The sequence below is a fragment of the Rhodnius prolixus genome, unplaced genomic scaffold (genome assembly GCF_049639745.1).
Source record: "Rhodnius prolixus isolate KJV_2025 unplaced genomic scaffold, Rpr scaffold_8, whole genome shotgun sequence".
NCBI lineage: Eukaryota > Metazoa > Arthropoda > Insecta > Hemiptera > Reduviidae > Rhodnius > Rhodnius prolixus.
The window spans coordinates 34,253,747-34,274,448 of record NW_027411593.1 but is presented as its reverse complement, the minus strand read 5'-3'; the positions used below and the strand labels follow the sequence as shown (position 1 = coordinate 34,274,448).

Sequence of the window (20,702 nt, the reverse complement as noted above, 5' to 3'; positions counted from 1 at the left end):
TCATCTTCAGGGTTTATTGTCTATATAACATTTTTACATGGTATTGTTAAGTTGGTGTATCCTCTGTCTTGTCTGCTAAGGAAGTGACTGAAATTAGCATTTATTCTTTCATCCTAATGAAATAATGAATCAGCCACAAAAAAAATAATAATAATAATAATGAACAGTAATAAACATAATGTTTAATTAATTGGAACTATTTTAGAACAAAAAAAGTAAAAAACTGTTATGCAGTTTTTGTATAATATAGTTTTAATAATTAAAAACTAACTAAGAGCTATATAGCCAGCAAAATTTAACTAGCCGCCATGTTGCTCAAAAGAAGAGGGCGTGGTCTATCGGCTAGGTCACCATGAAAGTTCCAGTTTCTGATTGGCTAATCAAACCGCCCATAATTTGCATCATCATCTCTGCATTCCGATTCGCCAATAAGTTAACACAAATTATTTCGAATAAATATATAGTTATGATTTTTTTCTTACTCTTTTTTCTCCCATAGGTATTTGATAAATTATCAGATTATGCTATAAAAATATTTATCAAATGCAATTATATATTATTGGTTTATTTTATTTATGTTTAAGGAAATAAGAAAATTAGTTACATATTTATGGTTTTGTACGAAAAGAAGGAAAAATCTAATGGCTTAGATGTGGGTAGAATGTAGTGGCAGAAGAACCAAATCCGCCAAGTTGTGATGTTAATATGGTCTTTTACTAAAAATTGGCATTGCAAACATTACTGAATAAACATGTAGATAAACAGGTGATTGGTAGATGCTGATTAATATCTAATCCGAACTATTGGAACGATTCGGAGGGTAACTTTATGGGTCCTCTACTAAAATATGTGATGAACTCTATGTTTACCGAAACTAGACCGCTCCACAAGCAAACAATAGTAAACAAACAAATGAAGGCTACTCTTTATTATATTTTGGCCCTGGCCATAAGAGTAGATGACAACGTAAGAAAAAAAAGAAATCTAGACGAACTGGAAGCCAATTCAGTATTTTTCCGTTGTATTTTACCTTCCATTTTCTAAAAGAAGGCGACCCTTTATGTTTGTTTTAGCCTTGGCCTTAAAACTAGATAACAGAGACAAAACAAGTAGAAAACGAGACGAACTGAACCCCAATTCAGTATTTTTCCGTGGTATTTTACCTTACATTTTCCAAAAGAAGGCGACCCTTTATGTTTGTTTTAGCCTTGGCCTTAAAACTAGATAACAGAGACAAAACAAGTAGAAAACTAGACGAACTGGACCCCAATTCGGTATTTTTCCGTGGTATTTTACCTTACATTTTCCAAAAGAAGGCGACCCTTTATGTTTGTTTTAGCCTTGGCCTTAAAACTAGATAACAGAGACAAAACAAGTAGAAAACTAGACGAACTGGACCCCAATTCGGTATTTTTCCGTGGTATTTTACCTTACATTTTCCAAAAGAAGGCGACCCTTTATGTTTGTTTTAGCCTTGGCCTTAAAACTAGATAACAGAGACAAAACAAGTAGAAAACTAGACGAACTGGACCCCAATTCGGTATTTTTCCGTGGTATTTTACCTTACATTTTCCAAAAGAAGTCTACCCTTTATGTTTGTTTTAGCCTTGGCCTTAAAACTAGATAACAGAGACAAAACAAGTAGAAAACTAGACGAACTGGACCCCAATTCGGTATTTTTCCGTGGTATTTTACCTTACATTTTCCAAAAGAAGGCGACCTTTTATGTTTGTTTTAGCCTTGGCCTTAAAACTAGATAACAGAGACAAAACAAGTAGAAAACTAGACGAACTGGACCCCAATTCGGTATTTTTCCGTGGTATTTTACCTTTTCCAAAGAAGGCGACCCTTTATGTTTGTTTTAGCCTTGGCCTTAAAACTAGATAACAGAAACAAAACAAGTAGAAAACTAGACGAACTGGACCCCAATTCGGTATTTTTCCGTGGTATTTTACCTTACATTTTCCAAAAGAAGTCTACCCTTTATGTTTGTTTTAGCCTTGGCCTTAAAACTAGATAACAGAGACAAAACAAGTAGAAAACTAGACGAACTGGACCCCAATTCGGTATTTTTCCGTGGTATTTTACCTTACATTTTCCAAAAGAAGGCGACCCTTTATGTTTGTTTTAGCCTTGGCCTTAAAACTAGATAACAGAGACAAAACAAGTAGAAAACTAGACGAACTGGACCCCAATTCGGTATTTTTCCGTGGTATTTTACCTTTTCCAAAAGAAGGCGACCCTTTATGTTTGTTTTAGCCTTGGCCTTAAAACTAGATAACAGAGACAAAACAAGTAGAAAACTAGACGAACTGGACCCCAATTCGGTATTTTTCCGTGGTATTTTACCTTACATTTTCCAAAAGAAGTCTACCCTTTATGTTTGTTTTAGCCTTGGCCTTAAAACTAGATAACAGAGACAAAACAAGTAGAAAACTAGACGAACTGGACCCCAATTCGGTATTTTTCCGTGGTATTTTACCTTACATTTTCCAAAAGAAGGCGACCCTTTATGTTTGTTTTAGCCTTGGCCTTAAAACTAGATAACAGAGACAAAACAAGTAGAAAACTAGACGAACTGGACCCCAATTCGGTATTTTTCCGTGGTATTTTACCTTTTCCAAAAGAAGGCGACCCTTTATGTTTGTTTTAGCCTTGGCCTTAAAACTAGATAACAGAGACAAAACAAGTAGAAAACTAGACGAACTGGACCCCAATTCGGTATTTTTCCGTGGTATTTTACCTTACATTTTCCAAAAGAAGTCTACCCTTTATGTTTGTTTTAGCCTTGGCCTTAAAACTAGATAACAGAGACAAAACAAGTAGAAAACTAGACGAACTGGACCCCAATTCGGTATTTTTCCGTGGTATTTTACCTTACATTTTCCAAAAGAAGGCGACCCTTTATGTTTGTTTTAGCCTTGGCCTTAAAACTAGATAACAGAGACAAAACAAGTAGAAAACTAGACGAACTGGACCCCAATTCGGTATTTTTCCGTGGTATTTTACCTTACATTTTCCAAAAGAAGTCTACCCTTTATGTTTGTTTCAGCCTTGGCCTTAAAACTAGATAACAGAGACAAAACAAGTAGAAAACTAGACGAACTGGACCCCAATTCGGTATTTTTCCGTGGTATTTTACCTTACATTTTCCAAAAGAAGGCGACCCTTTATGTTTGTTTTAGCCTTGGCCTTAAAACTAGATAACAGAGACAAAACAAGTAGAAAACTAGACGAACTGGACCCCAATTCGGTATTTTTCCGTGGTATTTTACCTTTTCCAAAAGAAGGCGACCCTTTATGTTTGTTTTAGCCTTGGCCTTAAAACTAGATAACAGAAACAAAACAAGTAGAAAACTAGACGAACTGGACCCCAATTCGGTATTTTTCCGTGGTATTTTACCTTACATTTTCCAAAAGAAGGCGACCCTTTATGTTTGTTTTAGCCTTGGCCTTAAAACTACCTAACAGAGACAAAACAAGTAGAAAACGAGACGAACTGGACCCCAATTCGGTATTTTTCCGTGGTATTTTACATTTCATTTCCTAAAAGAAGGCAACTCTTTATGTATACTTAAGCTTTGGCCTTTAAACTAGATAACAGATTCAGAACAAGTAGAAATCTAGACGAACTTGAACCCAATTCGTTATTTTCCAGTTCTATTTTACATTTCAGTTTCATTTAGAGACGAATAATAGATTGAGCGAGGTCTGTGAAAGACTTCTTAACTATTTAAACAGTATTTTGATTGCAGAGATGTCTTGAGAAACCAAAATGGCTAGCTAGAAGTCTAATCACAAAACTGAGAAACAAAGAGGATATTTGATTGCGTCGGTAACCAAACGAACTTGATAAAGAAGAATGATACAGGCGACTACTTGCCATTTGCCAGCGAAATTACAATGATATTGGAACGTATAATAATATAATGCTTAGTAATTTGTAGATGTGTACTCGTCAGACTTAATCATATATTTACCTAATTATTTCGATTTATTAATTATATGTAACCAAATATTTTGAAGTATGATTTAATACCATATCCTAGTTAGCGTGTACTGGATTCCAACGCGGAGATCACGGGTTCGTATCCAGCTGCTGGCCTTTAGATTGTTTCTTCCATACATAAGACATGAGGAGGGACAGTCAAAAGTTTAAATATTGAAAAGCTAAATATTGTTATGCGGCCGGAAGATAGAGGTTAGTGCGTGAAAATGGTGCAAAGTTAATTTCGCTAATTGCACTCTGATTATTATCATTAATTTATTTCATTATTATTATTATTATTATTTATAATAAAGAGTGCAATTCTCCAAAAGATGTGTGAAAGCAATAAGTTATTGTCATGTTATTTTTCCAGTTAAAAAAAAGCCTTACTAACCCATTGTATATTGGCTAAGGTTGCTAAAACACCGGTGTGTGTGTGTGTGTTACTAGGTGACTTTTGTGCAAAGACATTTAAACCCATGGGTTAACCTTTGTAAGCTTTTGGGTTAACAGCTTTCTCAATGGCCCTACCAGTTCTTCCTAAGCTCAGATAAGCTCAATAGGTATTACCATTATGTTCCTATTCAAGCTGGAGTGATTTCTCGGCAAAAGAAACTATAATCCCTAAAAACATAGTACTTACAAGAAGAAGAAGAAGAAGAAGAAGAAGAAGCAGAAAGAAAAGTAGTTAAAAGATCATTTTGGCAAATTTTCGTGAACATATTCTTTAGAATGTGCTGTGATAATTGATATTTAGGCGGCGTTACTGTACGAACAGTTTTAGTCACCCAAAAAGGTAGTAATGGAAAATGCATTTTTTTTAAATGTGAAAAGGAAACACTTTACGAAGCCTGACGCACAGAAATCCTTACGAACCACCTATGAGGCCTATTTGACCTAAATAATACTTTCATAATGCTAAACAATCTTGCATTGTACAAAAAGCTAGATAAGATGGACTGATATGGATAAACGGGTGCGGAATTTCAAGCTCCACAGTCTTTCTTCCCAATCTTTCCAAATCAATCCTTGTTAGAAAGAAATTCTTTTAATCTATTTTTAAAGCGGAAGTTACTACAAAAATTGTAATATTGTTAAACAAATTCCTCTAATTTTAGGTTCAAATAGTTAATACAAATAGTAATATTGGTCAGATTGTTTACATAATTACACGAATAGTCCTCAATAATCACGGCCACTAATCTAGAATCAACACGCCATGTATAATGGCTAATATTGCGTTGTTTAACTATTATTAATAGGGAAGGGATTAGCTATGTGGTTAGCATACTGGACTCCCACGCGGAGGTCCCGGGTTCGAATCCAGCTGCTGACCCTTAGATTTTTTCTTCCTAGGAGCTTCTTACAGCTCACTGTCCGGTGATGGACAGTGTTGTCTGTAAAGAGAGAACACTGTCCGGAGGCCGGCAGTGCACTGGAAAAAGCTCCGGGCGCCAATAACCATAGATGTTGACGCGCCTTAAACCATAAAAAAAAAAAAAAAAAAAAACTATTATTAGTTATGCAATCTAAGTAAACAATAATCACCTTTATTTAGTGTTGTTTCAATTCTATCTACTGCTATTGCAATTATGCATTATTTCGATTATATGAAACTATAACAGGTTTTCATCTGTTCGGTATCAGAGCATTCCAAAGTTGTATTAATTAGATTTGAGAGAGTTTCATATTTACATTAATGTTTAACTAGATCAATAATTTGCTCCAATCTTTGGATTTTCATTAATAGTTTGATGGTTTTACTACTACAAAGGTCCACAAAAATAAAAATAGAATCTATTCTCAAGTTTCTAATCCATTATTTATCTCTGAAAATATAATTATCTCAAAAAAATATTTCAATTTCAATAAATCTACATAATGTGATTGGTGGACTTGTGAAGTTTAAAAATATTTGGCGGTGTTTCGAGAAATAGCAAATAAGTGGAAGATGGATTTATAAAAGGGCAATTTCGGTCTCTAACAATTTCTAAAAACTACTTTTCACCCTAAAGTGAATTCAAAACATCCATATCCTATTATTAATAACATGAAATGGAAAATCTAAACTAATTCAATACTTCTCGTTAGTGGTTATGAGATAGTAATAATTGAACTTTGGGACCCTCTACCATCTTGTACAGCACTTCCCAGATGTGAAACAGCTCATATAGACCCTCCAGAGAAGATCTATAGGGCGCAGTTAGTGTTAGCACTTGGGGATAACCACCTCCAGGTACCAACTTAACGCTTTCTTACAAAGCTCTCTATAGATATTCTGAAAAAGACTCTCGCAAGAGGATTATTCTGAATAGAGAATATTCTCCTCCGATTCCCGGGGTAACATCCGGACCCTTTAATGAAGTTGTAGGAAGCGGTGGAGACAGCATTAGGAAAAAATACCCTGGTGCAATTTAAGTCACCACCTAAAATGATTCCCATGTGTTCTCAAAAAAAGATTCGCCAAATGAATTGAACCCAACTCTTCAGAGAAGATCTAGAAAGTCAGTTTCCAGTTGACATATAAAGCTTCTTAAGGCTGGGATCATAAGTTAGCCCTCAGAGACGCCAAAATCCCTAAAGATCCACTACATTCCAGGTGAACATGTCGGATACTTTCCCAGTTAATTTCTAAGATGAATTTTCTCTGACTAGCGTTACAAATAAAAACTTTAGATCAATCTGTCCAATACAATACTTTTTTTAATGATCTATCTTGTGTGTGTAAAACATTTATAGAATACCGCAGAAACTAGAAATATATTAGTTCACTGAATTTGCACATCCGATTAATCGAATCGAGGGTGACCAAAACCTTATTTTCAGAGCTCCTAGAATCGCCAAAAAAGATCAATTTTTAAATTCTCAGGGTTACTTTTTAGTTTCATCAAGCTGAGACATATCCTCGGATTAAGTTACATCTTCTGTCTGGTATTTCTCATGTTTTGTTCTTTCTACATGAAGCAGAGCGCTCCTCAGATTAATGCGGAGGAATTAGTGCTCTTCAGGGTAATGAGGAGAAGGTTATTCCTCAGGTAACTTGTTCATTGAGCTTCAAAATCTCTCTATCAAGAAATCAGGTGGTGTTAGCGTGGGTACCTAACAGGAGTATCCATGCCAATTCAAGGAAAAGTCTGACAATAATTATACAGAGTGCTGTGGAGTTCTCTGATGACAATAAACAAAAATTATAATGTGATAAAGTACCCTGCGCATCATTGCTTGAGCGAAATGGTTACTTTACTTAAAGCAAATTGGGCGTTTTTACTTTACTTGAAAGGAAAAATAAATAAAGTCAAAAGTGTCCAGGAAAATCTGAATCTGGACAGACTGAATTAAATGTACATATTGCAATAAAACCCAATGAGAGGGGATAAAAAAAGAAATAAAAACCTAAGGAACCTTGAGCCTCGCGCGGAGAAATAAGTTAGTCGCATTGTAAACCTGTCTCTGAAGTTGATATTCCCTCATTTTAAACAAACTACCGATTACATACATAATATACGCTTGCGCGTTCAATAGTACGCCCAATATGGCGGGTAGATCGCGCCCCACCAACTATGGGAGAGTCACTCGTTCATCGTCCTCGCCAGCGTGCTCAACAGAGCGCTGTATGTACACTTTCGATACAAACTATAAACTTCATAGAGTTCGATCTCAAAATTTTGAAAGTCTTAATAATATTTCAAGCATTTATTTGATGCAGTTTAATTATATCTTGTAGTGATTAAAAAATATCGATAAGAAGTATGAACATTTTATTAAATAAAATGGGACTTAACTGAAAAAGAGTAGTTATTGCGCATTCTGTGAGCTACTCTCACAGTTGAAAACCAACTTAATGTAAGTTAAAGGCATGAAAATCAAAGGAAAGCCCTTAAAATATATTTTGATAACAAAATTAACGTGATTTGATTCAATTATTCGGAGTTCCAAGTTATTACCTGTAACGGATTCAACTAATTTTGTAAACACTTAAAAAAATGTATATTCTAGAGTGGCATTTGTGGTTAAACAAGGATGCTTTTAACCGGAAGGTGGCTTAATACAAGGGCCTTTATTCCCTATTCCTAATTGACCTCTGGTAGATACTAGTGAGATGGAGATGGTATCTACGTTGGTAATATTTCCTTCTCTGCTCATATAATATTTTGGATATTTCCGCATTTCTCTGTATGTCTAAGAGATGCTCAATAAATTTAAGGAGATATTTGGAAAGCAATCGGTAATACAGTCACAGGAAAAAGAGGTTCCTATTTTGGCTAGGAAAAATTTCTTACAGTTTGCATAATAAAAGCTTTTTAAAGATAAGAACTTGCCCGAAAATAATTCGCCAGAAACCTCAAAATTTATAAATTGTAGAAATATAAATTGTATAAATTCTATTCTTCATCTTTTTTTGGTGACTGATTCTGTAATCGAAAGGGGAAACAAGTTTATTGCCAATTTCTGAAATTATTTTATTTATTTATTTTTTTTGCCAAGCGTTCGACGATGATTTTAGCTCATCTTCAGGGCTGTGGAACCTTTTTGTTTTTAGAGAAACAGATAGCAATGTTCTAATATTCAAAAATAAATTACAAGAATTATTTACCTTATAATTGTTAGTTGTGGTCCAAAAATGGTAAAAATCGAAGGAAATTAAAATCAAATAGATGCCACCATAAGATCTGATAAGTTTTTGGTTAAAAAACAATCTACCGGAAGTGGAATAATATTTCAGTTTTTTCAAACTTTTTTACTAAAACAGCTCCAACTGTTTTCCTTTTTAACTTTGTATGCTCAGTGCAAAGATAAAAATCTAAAACTGTTTTATCCAAAAGATTTGCCCAGTAAAGCGCTTTCTAAGGCATACTGGTGGATTAAACTTGCCTGTCATTTAAGTGTTGAACAAAACCTCACCACCTGCTTTAGTATTAACAGGAATATTTCAGTAAAATTTCAAATTTTAAGGAAATTGGTGGTGCGGAAAGGGACAATTTAACAAATAAATTACTTGATTATTACCTATTTTTTCTTTTCCTACAAAATATTTTCAAGAGAATTTTGTTATGTAAATTGCAATAAGACAAAATCATGCGAGGGTTCCAAACAAGTTATCAATTTTTTATATTTATTTAACAGATATGAATATTTATAAGGAAAAAAAGAAGTTATTTGTTAAAGAATTGTTTGCTGTATAATAAATAATTTTGTAATAACCAAACATTATGTACCATATTATGTAACCAAATTAAAAGTATTTTTATAATCCATTGAGCTGCTTGAACTTTCAACTTTTAACAATTTAATTTCTGTTTGTAATGGTTATAATTATTATTAAAATAATGCAGATAATGTTGTTTGTTTTCAAGTTATTTATTGACTCAAATTTTATATTTATCTCTTTATTTGTGATAGCGCAAAAATTTTGATCAGGATTTAAAACAGAATTCGGATTGGATATCATTGATTTTTGTTTTTGTTTTGTTTTAATTCAAACCAGTCCCGGATTTCTCATCAACTTGATTAATTGTTCATCCTTAATTTGATAAAATCATCTACATTTGCGCTGAGAACTTGCAGTAGCCAATAGAATTAACTTCCTTCTACGACACTTTCTGTCACAGAATCTATCAAATCCTGTGGCGGGCGCAGAACATTCAAGTGGGAGTGATTCTAATAAGTAGTGGAGCGCTCGAGTTACAGGTGTTGTAAACGGATCTTATGTGGTCAATATAGTTAGCCTATTTACTTTGATATTGACGAAATTATTGAAGGAAAGTCAAAATTGGTATTGATGATTTAATGGCTGTGAACAATACCACCTATCGCATCAATAATATTTGTAGTAAAATTGATCATTTGAAGGGGAGATTAAAGGCAATAAACACTCACCAAATTAATGGCCTAATTAACGGCGTAAATAAATATTTGTTATTTTCAATATGTAGCATATGATTGGGCTAAAATTAGTTGGTCTTCTTTGAGTATACTGATCGACTTGAATATAGATTACAACGATTGGTTGAACAACTGCCAGTTTCACAAAAACAGCAAGAAACAAAAAAACTTATAAAGGTAAGTAAAATTTTCATCGTAACTAATTTTGAAAATAAATTTTTCTTATAAAGCATTTTACCGGAAAAAAGGAAAGCGTTTTAAAGGAAAGTGGTTTAAAGACCTGGAAAACGCTGTCTTTCAATTGTACCATTTCAGAGAATTCTCTAGTTTTGTTGCACTACTTGGAATACCCAATATTAGATGGGGATTAATGTTTCCAAAAGTTGAAGAAAATGCATTTTCAGAAGTGAAAATGTCCTGATTTTGTTTTATAGTATTCTTTAATTGCCTTGAAATCCATTCAAGTGAATTCTGAAACCAATTTTGCTTGAACCTTTTTCTCGTGAAACTAAATTTTAATTTCTAGAAATTGGTGCATTTTACCTCATTAATTTTGCTGTTGCGGATATAATATTATAATATTTATTTATTTGATCCTACATCCTACATCAGCTTCATAAAAATTACAGACACACTTACATAAAATAGAATCCTGGGCAAAGAAGTGGAGGATTAAAATGAATCCACAGAAATGCCAGCATGCAACGTTTACTCTCTGGCGGGGCTCCTGTCCACCTGTCCTCTTCAACAGCAATCCTCTCCCTTATACAGATCTGGTGCGCTACCTTGGACTCTACAAGACTCACGTGGAACCCACACACTAGACTTAAAAGACAAGCAATGACGTGCGAAACTACTGTACAGACTTCTTGGACGACGCTCCAAATTACCCATTGAACTCAAACGATTAATATACAGTACTATCCTCAAACCTTTGTGGACTTACAGTACTAGAGCTGTGGGGTTTAGCCAAACCTACAAACATGCGGACTGTACAGACATTTCAGTCAAAACTCCTCCGACAGATAGCTGACGCTCCTTTCTAACCTCACTCTTCACAACGACCTTAACATCCCCTTCATAGACCAACTAGCCAACACTAAGTATCAAAAATTCCATACTGCTCTCTCGACTAGCTCTAATCCTCTAGTACAGTCTCTCGCCTCCTCTGACATTCCTGACAATCCTCCTCGCCGACTGAATCGCCAGTGGCCCCTCGACTGCCTCGCAGTCTGAAGGCCTAAAAATCATATCCTGTAGAAAGTGCTACCGCTGGGCAGTCTCTTTCCTCCTGCCTTTCACGCCTCTATACTTCAATCTCCCTATTTACTTATTGTATAGTGTATTATACAGATTGTAAATAACAAAATAAATTCAAAATAAAAAATAATTGATTCATAGGACTCACGTACTGTATCAAATACAGATAAATTATGGAGCCGATGTAAAATAGAATCTGTTCACTTACAACTAGGTATAATGGAGTTGTAAAAAAGGGCTGTTGTGAGTTTCATAAAAACTTTTTTCTCTTTCGACGGATATCCGTTTCTTCCATTATGTACTTTTTATATGCTGCTTTAAACATTTAACAGGAAGTTAAAGAACGAAAAATATTCTACAATGATTAAGAAAGGAAATACAAGTAAAATCAGAAGCTTTATTGACGATCTTTATACAACAAAAACTTCTCTGTAAAGGAAGTAATTATGGATTTCCTTTCTTTATAGTTCTTAATTAACACACTTTTATTCCAAAGATGATCGAAAACACTTAGCATTTAGACATTTAATAATTAAATGAATGTTTATATTTAATTATTAGCTTTGGTGATAGTGGAGGACGATGCAGAAACAGAAATCAAAGCTAGAATAGCTACAACTAACTGATGCGATTTCGCCTCAGTGAGTAAGGTGAAGTGAGAGCTGGGCACTGAAAAGGAAGTGGAAAATGATGAACTGAGTGTTTGGGAAATGGAGAATCAACAATAATACGGAACTGTCCCAGTTATTTGTGGAACACAACTTGGAGGTCTTTAAAAAAAAAAAAGAAAAAAAAAGAAGACTGCGATGGTTAGGCCACGTGCACAGAATACCAGAATCTAGAATGAAGTTAGAGAGGCTAGGAACGGAAAACTAAGAAGAACATCGAGCCTAAGATGGAAGGATAACGTGGAGGGCGTTCTCCAGATGAACAGTATGAGAGTATGAAAGAGGGAAGTCGTAGATAGTCTGGGACAGATGTGGACCATTCTTTCTAAAAGAGGAGCAGCTCCAACTAGAGCTGTAGCACCGTCATGTAGCAGTTAAATAGACAACTCTTACAATAGTAAAATAAAAACTATCACATTTTACACAATATTTAGAGATTCAAGTTTGTTTTTCGCAAACACATAATGGCATGCTTAGTTACGTTTTTCGTAATAATAATACCTAAATAACACATTCACATACACGCATATCTGTTTTATTTCTAACGTTTTAGTACAATTATTATTTATGGGTAGATTAAGAACATATTGGAGCTCGGTTAGTTGGAGAATCTTTACAGATTGAAGAAAAGGCAACATTTGGCGCACTTCTTACCTGGCATCATACAGTCTGGTGCACTAAAGCGCAGCAATTTCGAGAATTGGACTCAATTTTCCGAGAAACGTTACAAATTTAAGTGATAGGTAGGTACTATGTAAATCATAGAACAGAAAGGATGTTATTACGGGTTTAGTGTATATAAAAATCCTTACAGTTTGATGATTAAAAATTATGTTAAATGCATTCTAGGCTTCCTGATATGATCATATAAATGTTAATATCATTATATACTTACATAAAAATGTTACCAGGTTAATTCAAGGCTGGTTTGGGACTGTCTGGGTGCCCTGAAGGAAATCAGTGACCACAATAAGGTCTTTCAAGTGTGGGTACCTGGTCATTCAGGATATAAAGGAAACGAAGTGGTAGATTTATTGACCCGGGAAGGCTCTGCGGGACACTTCGTTGGCCCGGAGCCCTATTTTGGGGTCTCCCAAGTGTCTTAAAAGCGCGGCCATTAAACTATGGGTGCAGAATAGGTCTCAGGAGTGGTGGCTTGCCACCACAGGGCAGAGACAGGCGAAGGAGTTTATTAAAGGCTATTTGCTGTTTATTAAAGGCTGACTGCAGATTTAATCCGCTAAGGCCGTGGGGCTATAAGGATAATTGTAGGCCTATTAACCGGCCACTGCACGCTCAGAAAACACATGCATCGCATGGGCCTGGCAGATGATAGCCTCTGTAGGTTCTGTCAGAAGGAAGAGGAGGAAACGGCACTGCACGTGTTGTGTCAATGTGAGGTGCTTATCTGGGCTAAGGATGTTACTTCTTGGGGAGGAAAAACCAAGGGACTGTAAGCTTTGCCCAAGAGTCGCTCTCCCAGCATTAAGAGTCTGATCAAAAGGAAGAGTCTGGAGGGTCAGCTTTAGAGTGAAGGGAGCCACAATAGATCCAAAGGGGTCGCAGGGGCGTAGGCCTTAAAGGCCGCCCTTTTAGAATCTTAGGTTACATAAAAATGTATTTTATTTTTAAAGTGGAAACCCAATTGACGTAAAAACTTTGATATTGAGAAATAAGTTTGCCATTTAATGGTATGAACTTTAGGCCAGATTTGGTAAAAATTTTGCCTCTCAACATTCTTTACAATTCCAGCGCTATATTTCATTGGAGGGGCATTATAAAACAAACAAAAAAATAATCTTTTATAAGGCAGCAAGTTTTGATTTATTTGTACTTCAGACAGGTTTGCTCTTTTTATGAAGAATAAACAGTAGGCGACTACAAAAACTTACTAAACCATGACCTGAGTTAGTAGAGTACTCAGCAATACCTGACCGGGTTACAAAAAAAGAAGAAGAGAGAGCTGGAGGGAGAGAGAAGTTGGTATCAAAAATTAAACAACTAAGGTTGTAAAAGATAGAACAATAAAGGTCGGAGGTGAATGGCCTTTTAACTTTTATAAAGAAATGTTTATCTACTGATTACAATCAGGATTTTTTTTTTTCGTTTTCCAACTTTTTCATGCCTCTCTTTTCCACTGACCTTACTTCAGGTTCAGCAGGCTAATCTTCTTAGGATTATGGTTGAAATCTGTAGACGTAGGGCTCTCTGCAAGTGTTCAACTTAAATTTTAACATATTTGTGTCCTTTTCTTTTTCACACAAATTTAATTTCATCTTGAAAAAAATTCCTCTACTATTGCACATTCCGTACTAATATTGTATTTTGGCTGTTTGATAAAATTCCAAAACAAAACAAGCTAATAATAATGTGGATTTTCAGTAATAATATAATTTAAGGCGTAGCCCGCAAAGCTAAGATTCTATTCCCTGACGACCAAGGTTTTTATTTAATTTGTTTCTTATGTACGATTGCTATCCGCCTCTGTCCACGTCATCTGTTTGGTAGAAGTTAAAGCCCGTTTAAAGAAGTCGTAATTCTTCTTTTTATTTATTTTCTTATGTCTTACTACTTTATTTTTGACTACACTCCATTTGACTTCAAAAGCTTTTTTTTTAATTATTATTATTTTCTTAATTCATTTTTAAGCACTATTCTTAAAATTCTCAACAATTAAAAGTTCCTCTCAGAGAAGTGGGAACTATCGTACTTTGTATGTCTGCAAAAGCCTAAAGAAATTCCACAGAAAAGTAGGTGAAATAGATACGTGTACATAAATGTCTACTTGCGGTTGGCGAATATTACAGTATGAGAACAAAAAATCTGACTTCAGGGGTGGGCAACGTGCGGCCCACAAAACAGCTACACAGAACAGCAAATAATAAAAATTTAAATAATAAAATATGTCAAATTTGATGTTATTAAAGTTCGGTAATTTTCGTTAATACAATTACTGTCTCAGCGTTACAATTAGTGTAATGACTTTTAGTACGCCACTTTTACATCTGACAAAGCGTGTTCTCGACGTGGGAGCTACGGATTTTCGCTTCTTCTCTAGTTGTTTATTTTATGGTGCAACAAACAGTTGATGTATAACTGTGAATTCCATCGAATTATTTTTATTTCGTCCGGCTTTTCAAGTTTTAATAGGAAAAATGATGAAGGAAGATATGAGGTAATTTCATAGAAGTCACTATTGCAGTTTTTATGTTGATTTGTTAATAAATTTCATTATAATTAATTAATAATTTGTATTGTGAATAAATAAAAACAATTAATAAAAAAGAACCAAGAAGAAATTAAAAAAAGAAATATGTATACTGCGGCCCTCGGTAATAAACCAAAAACCTTTTGCGGCCCTTTACAGAAAAAGATTGCCCACCCCTGCGGTTAGATAAACGTTCTGATTCGAACATACATAATGAAATCATACCATCTTGCTTCAGATAAGGTCTGAGTAGCGTCTTGTAGAGCACTATATAGTAGTGATGGGCTATTTGAGCGGACTCGTTCCATTGGAACGAGTCCGATGGTGGAACGAGTTGATTCAAATCCCTATTTTTAAAAAAGTGATTCCGCCCCGCCCCAAAAAATTTAGGCAAATAAAAATGAAAATGAGGCAGCAGAAGGTTTGGAACGATTAAACATAAGAACAAATGTCACGCAATTTATTATATTATTATATCATTAAATGTTAGCTTTCCCAGTTAATAACAAAACTATATTTCTTTAACACACATTGAGTACTATCCCTAATTTCCAATTGCTCTGATAAATATAAAATTAACAACGTAATACAAATATTAACACAAAAATAGGCTAGTCAAATATAAATTAAAGCAATGCAGTTTTGTCATTATCTAGCTTGACCACTAGAAGACTGGAGTTAACTTACTTCAAGAGTATTCAAGGTAGAGAAACGGAAATGGGTAGGAAATTATTCCATAAAAATTCTAACTCTTCAAAATTATAATTACTCATAATATTTATTTACTAAGAATTGAATATCAAGCTTTTAAAATATTATCTTATTGTTTTACAAAAAGAAAAAGCTGTGTGCTTAATCTTAAACTTAGCGCTGGACACTTACTCTCATCTTCATTGGTGTAAGTTTGAACGTGTACATGTCAGCTAGACGGTCAAAGTAAAACTGGGCCAAAATTTATTACCTAACTGGTTTACTTAGTGTAGTATCCCTCCCACTCTATCACCTATTTCACAAACATTCATCGATTAAAAATATTTTTTAGTTAAATATTCGTTTCATTGGAATACAAAAAACATTATAACGCTTTCTTAAGATGATTTGAATTTTTAAAATTTGTTTTTGTCCATTACTCTTATAAAATACGAAGAATTTCAAATAAAATATAATATACAAACACAGAATGATCTAGTGTGCAGGTGGAGTCAGTCGTAGTTACCATGACAACGGAACCGTTAAACGACTCCGGCCCAGCTCTAGCATTTTCATTGGTTAAATCCACTGGAGTTGGTGGAGTCGAATCCGGAGTGATTTAAATCCTTTTGAAACCGGACTCGTTCCATTTTTTCGTTCACTGAATCTAGCCAATAGAAATTGCTGGAGCTGGAACCGGAGTTGTTTAACGGTTCCATTGCTATGGTAACGAGGACTGACTCCACCTGCACACTAGATCATTGTGTTTGTATATTATATTTTATTTGAAATTCTTCGTATTTTATAAGAGTAATGGACAAAAACAAATTTTAAAAATTAAAATCATCTTAAGAAAGCGTTATAATGTTTTTTGTATTCAAATAAAACGAATATTTAACTAAAAATTATTTCCAATCGATGAATGTTTGTGAAATTGGTGATAGAGTGGGAGGGATACTGCAGTAAGTAAACCAATTAGGTAATACTAAATTTTGGCTCAGTGTTACTTTGACTGTCTCACGGTCATGTACACGGTTAAACTTACCCAATGAAGATAAGAATAAGAGTGTCCAGCGCTATGTTAAAGATTAAGCACACAGCTTTTTCTTTTCGTAAGATAATGAGATAATATTTTTAAAGCTTGATATACAAGTCCTAGTAAATAAATATTTCTTTATTTATGAGTAATTATCATTTTGCTTGAAGGGTTAGATTTTTTTTTATGGGAATAATTTCCTACCCATTTCCGTTTCTCTATCTTGGATCCTCTTGAAGCACATTAACTCCAGTCTTCCAGTGGTCAAGCTAGATAATGACTAAACAGCATTGCTTTAATTTTTATAATTGACTAGTCTATTTTTATGTTAATTTTTGTGTTACGTTGTTAATTTTATATTTATCAGTGCAATTGGAAATTAGGGATAGTACTCAATGTGTGTTAAAGAAATATAGTTTTGTTATTAACTGGGAAAGCTAACATTTAATGATATTTTTTAATAAATTGCGTGACAATGTTACTAATGCATAGGGTAAGTACAGAGACCGGAATCGGTGAACGAGTTGTTGGAATCGATTCCAACCCTGGAACTGATTCAAATCCAACGAGTCCAAAGACGGACTCGTTCTGCCCATCACTACTATATAGTCAGGTGAGTCCTACTTAAAGATAGGGGGCCTAACTGTACCAGTTGGGCTAAGCTTCTTGTAGCCTAGTGTTGATGTAGTCTCAGGGTAAGAAGATCTTTGTCAGGATTACGGCTGTGATTGTGCATAATCTCTAGCCTTTATATAGATCTTTTTTTAACGTCTAGTAATTTGTAGACAGGACGGTAATGTTTATTGTTACGCGAAAAAAAATGTGAGTAAACAGTTGTAATAAAAACATATTAAAAAGAAAAGTAGAAGCAGAAAAGGAAGTAAAAAAAATGATAGAAATAAATCTGTAAAAAGATTGAAGTGAAAAAGAATAAAATTGTGGAGTCGCAGAAATGAAGTATGTGGAGAATTGGGAGGGGGCCCAGATCACTTTGTTTACTATTTATCTAAATAAAGAAGAGTTCTCTCCGGGAGAATTTTTTTTGGGGGGGCGACTAGTACTAGTGTAAAAGCGGTGTATGTTATGAAGATGGCGACATTGGCTCCGCCCACCGAGGTGCGCCACCCTCTGGCATGCCAGGCGGCTAGTGGAGTGGGGGTGCACCCACAAATCCAGTCTTGGCCGAGACACCGCCGTTGAAACTACTTCCTGGCCTCCAAGGGGACAACTACGGCAACATACTATAGTTAGCCAGCCAGTATATCGTACACTAGCATCCGCAGAACATACCAGTCGAACAAATCAGTTTCAACTTGAACTCATATACAGATTACACCTGGACAAGAGACAGGAAGGAAGCTGTCCGAGTGAGGAGAGTAACAGACAGCTGTTCTATAAGCTAAGCCGTAAGATATAGTCAGGAGTAGTGAGTGGGAGAGAGAGAGCAAGTACTACCCCGCCGACGGACTAGATCCGGGGTAAGTCCTGCCGGATTAGAGTCAGGATTAGTGGAGGAGGCTCTGCAGGGATAAGGCGCCACTTGCATGCTGGGGGAGTGGCCTTTTCTATCAGGTAGGTTTTGATCTTCACCTGCACAATTGTAAATCTCTCAAGTAAAGTGCTCCTTTCTGTCTATTCGTAATACCTACTTCTACTTGTTTTTCCTTTCACAATGTTTAAGTGATTCCTTTAAACTCAAGTTAAGTCATCATCCATATATCTTTAAACATTAAGTACATCAAATTTCATTCTTCCCACATTTGGTTACAGTTTTCTAAATATTAACCCTCTCGCAGTTTGTTTTTTTTGCTCAAGAAGTGATTCCATAGATTTTATCAAAATACAAAAACAATGAAAATAATTGTTACTCTTATTGACCTCATTATTCCCTCAACTATATTCCACCTACCACAAACAATTAGCGACAATAAGCAAGCATATAATTAGCGAAAACCTAAATAATGGCCCTTAAAGATTTGTAACATCCGTCTTTTTAATGCTGCAACAAAAAATAGCTAACTTCATGTAAAGCTTAAATCATATTTCAGCTCCATAAATGCCTCTCCTCCCCAAACTAAAAATGTTCCATTATTTAAAGCTCTCACTACATTTTTAAAGTTTTCAGTTGTTATTAAATTTGTATTTTTTGTTAAAATACCTACAACTGTCTCTTACCGCATTTAAGAACATATTTTGAAGTCTAAAGAGATTTCTTAAAACTACATTTTTTTTTTTTTAAATTACACGTTTTAATTGTCGCCAATGTTATATTTAAGTGACAATGTTATTAAATTTAGAAATGGAAGTTTATTACTTTCTTTAAAGTAACAATTTGGACAATATTGCCTGAAAAAGTTATTCAAAATGTAATTACATTGTTAGGTATTGAACTTATTAAATTGATTTCTTTCCGAAGTAATATTTCTTTAAATTGTCTTTAGCAATCGTAAACGGAAATGGCAAAAGGTTTTTATAATTTTTCATTTACTCTGTTTAAGAGGAGGTATTCGTTCAGACAGATGTTACATTTTGAGTTTTGTGTTTAGGATAAACGTTTAGAGATAATGTGTGCTCAAAAAAATTTGGGTATTTTAAAAATAAGTTGTCTGTGCAGTTTGTCAGTGAGTGTACGTCAATCCGTAAGTGAGGTTCCATCATGCCCAAAAAAGTAAAATCTTCGTTAGTTCAAAATTTATATATCGATTAGTTTGTTCTATGATACGCGATTGTAAAGTTTTTGATTAACGGGGAAATTCCACTTTTTGGAGTCACTTTCATTTAAAACATCTTTTTCCAGAAAAATAGTTTTTGGTAGAGGTGGTTTGTTTATCTCGGGTAAATTGTACTGAACCATATCGCTGTAGTCCATTTACTTTATTACTTTACTTTAATTTTCTTGACTTCAACAAAACGAAAATTTTATTTCCAATAAAAAATCAAAATAGAATATCTGGATGATTGTAACACATCCTATCCGAGAGCTTAGAGGAAGTTAATAAAATAAGTTTAAGCACCTTATACGAAAAGCAACCAGTGCAAGCTTTAATTCATTGCTTTAGATTAAAACTAATTTCTCAGCTTAGATTTATGAGTTTAATTTTTAATAGACAAATTTACTTTTAAGTTTAAATTCGTTTCAAACTTATGTTATTTTGTAAGCTCTTTGTACATTCAGTCATTAATTAATTTTTACTTTTTTGATTCATGAATTGTATTTCATTATCTCAATTAATCGGCCCAGTTCTCTTCAAAAGTTAATCACTTAAGATAAAATTAATTTAAAAAAAAGAAAGATCAATTCTCAATTGATTGCCATGTTTGAGAGATTCCTGTTTAACTTTCTCTGACTGTAATAAGGAGAAGTATTGCGATCGGTTCAGAATTTTTTTCATCTCAATTTTGAGTATTCTTTTTTTTTTTACCTCTTGAAAAATCTACAAAAAGTTGATACCCACTTCTTAGTGATTAGATATAAAGTGTAGGAGGCATGATTTTTTTTTTTGCCTTTATTTATTTATTTTTATGTGGCAATATATATAAAGGTATTTATTTTTAGATTGATTTTTGTTTTATTATATGTTTTATTGTTTGTTTGAGGGTCAACAATAAATCTTGTTGTTCTAGAGATAACTCGACTCATCGGCTCCGGTGATTTCTTGTTCGCGTCAAAGTCGTTCAGTATTGTAGTCATTTATCTGTTTCAAATGTATAAGTACATGTGATTCAAAACATATACGATAAAGTTCCGTTTTTAATTAAGATTTAGTATCCATTCTTAAATTTGAATAGAGAATTTAGTTTTCAGAATAGTTCGAAATTGTACTTTAGAGAATTAGAGGCTCGGGTTTACAAGTTTTTAGAAGTAAGTAATCTTCCTGTAAAAGATAAAGGTACGCATTTAAATTGTATTTGGATCATTCTTTGCTTTCTCTTGCAACTCGAAAGAAAAAGTATTCTTGAGAAATTCTC

The 20,702-nt window shown here is 34.2% G+C and overlaps 1 protein-coding gene across 1 annotated transcript in view; it reads left to right on the top strand.

The window, feature by feature from the left end:
- Nucleotides 1–17,799: 17,799 nt before the first annotated feature.
- The window catches only part of Ptx1 (pituitary homeobox homolog Ptx1), an 85,156-nt gene continuing 82,253 nt past the window's right edge, over nucleotides 17,800–20,702 (top strand). Inside the window, exon 1 of the mRNA XM_074122542.1 lies at nucleotides 17,800–18,305. The gene's annotated coding sequence lies outside the window, so the exon portion shown is untranslated. The remainder of the gene's footprint in view (nucleotides 18,306–20,702) is intronic.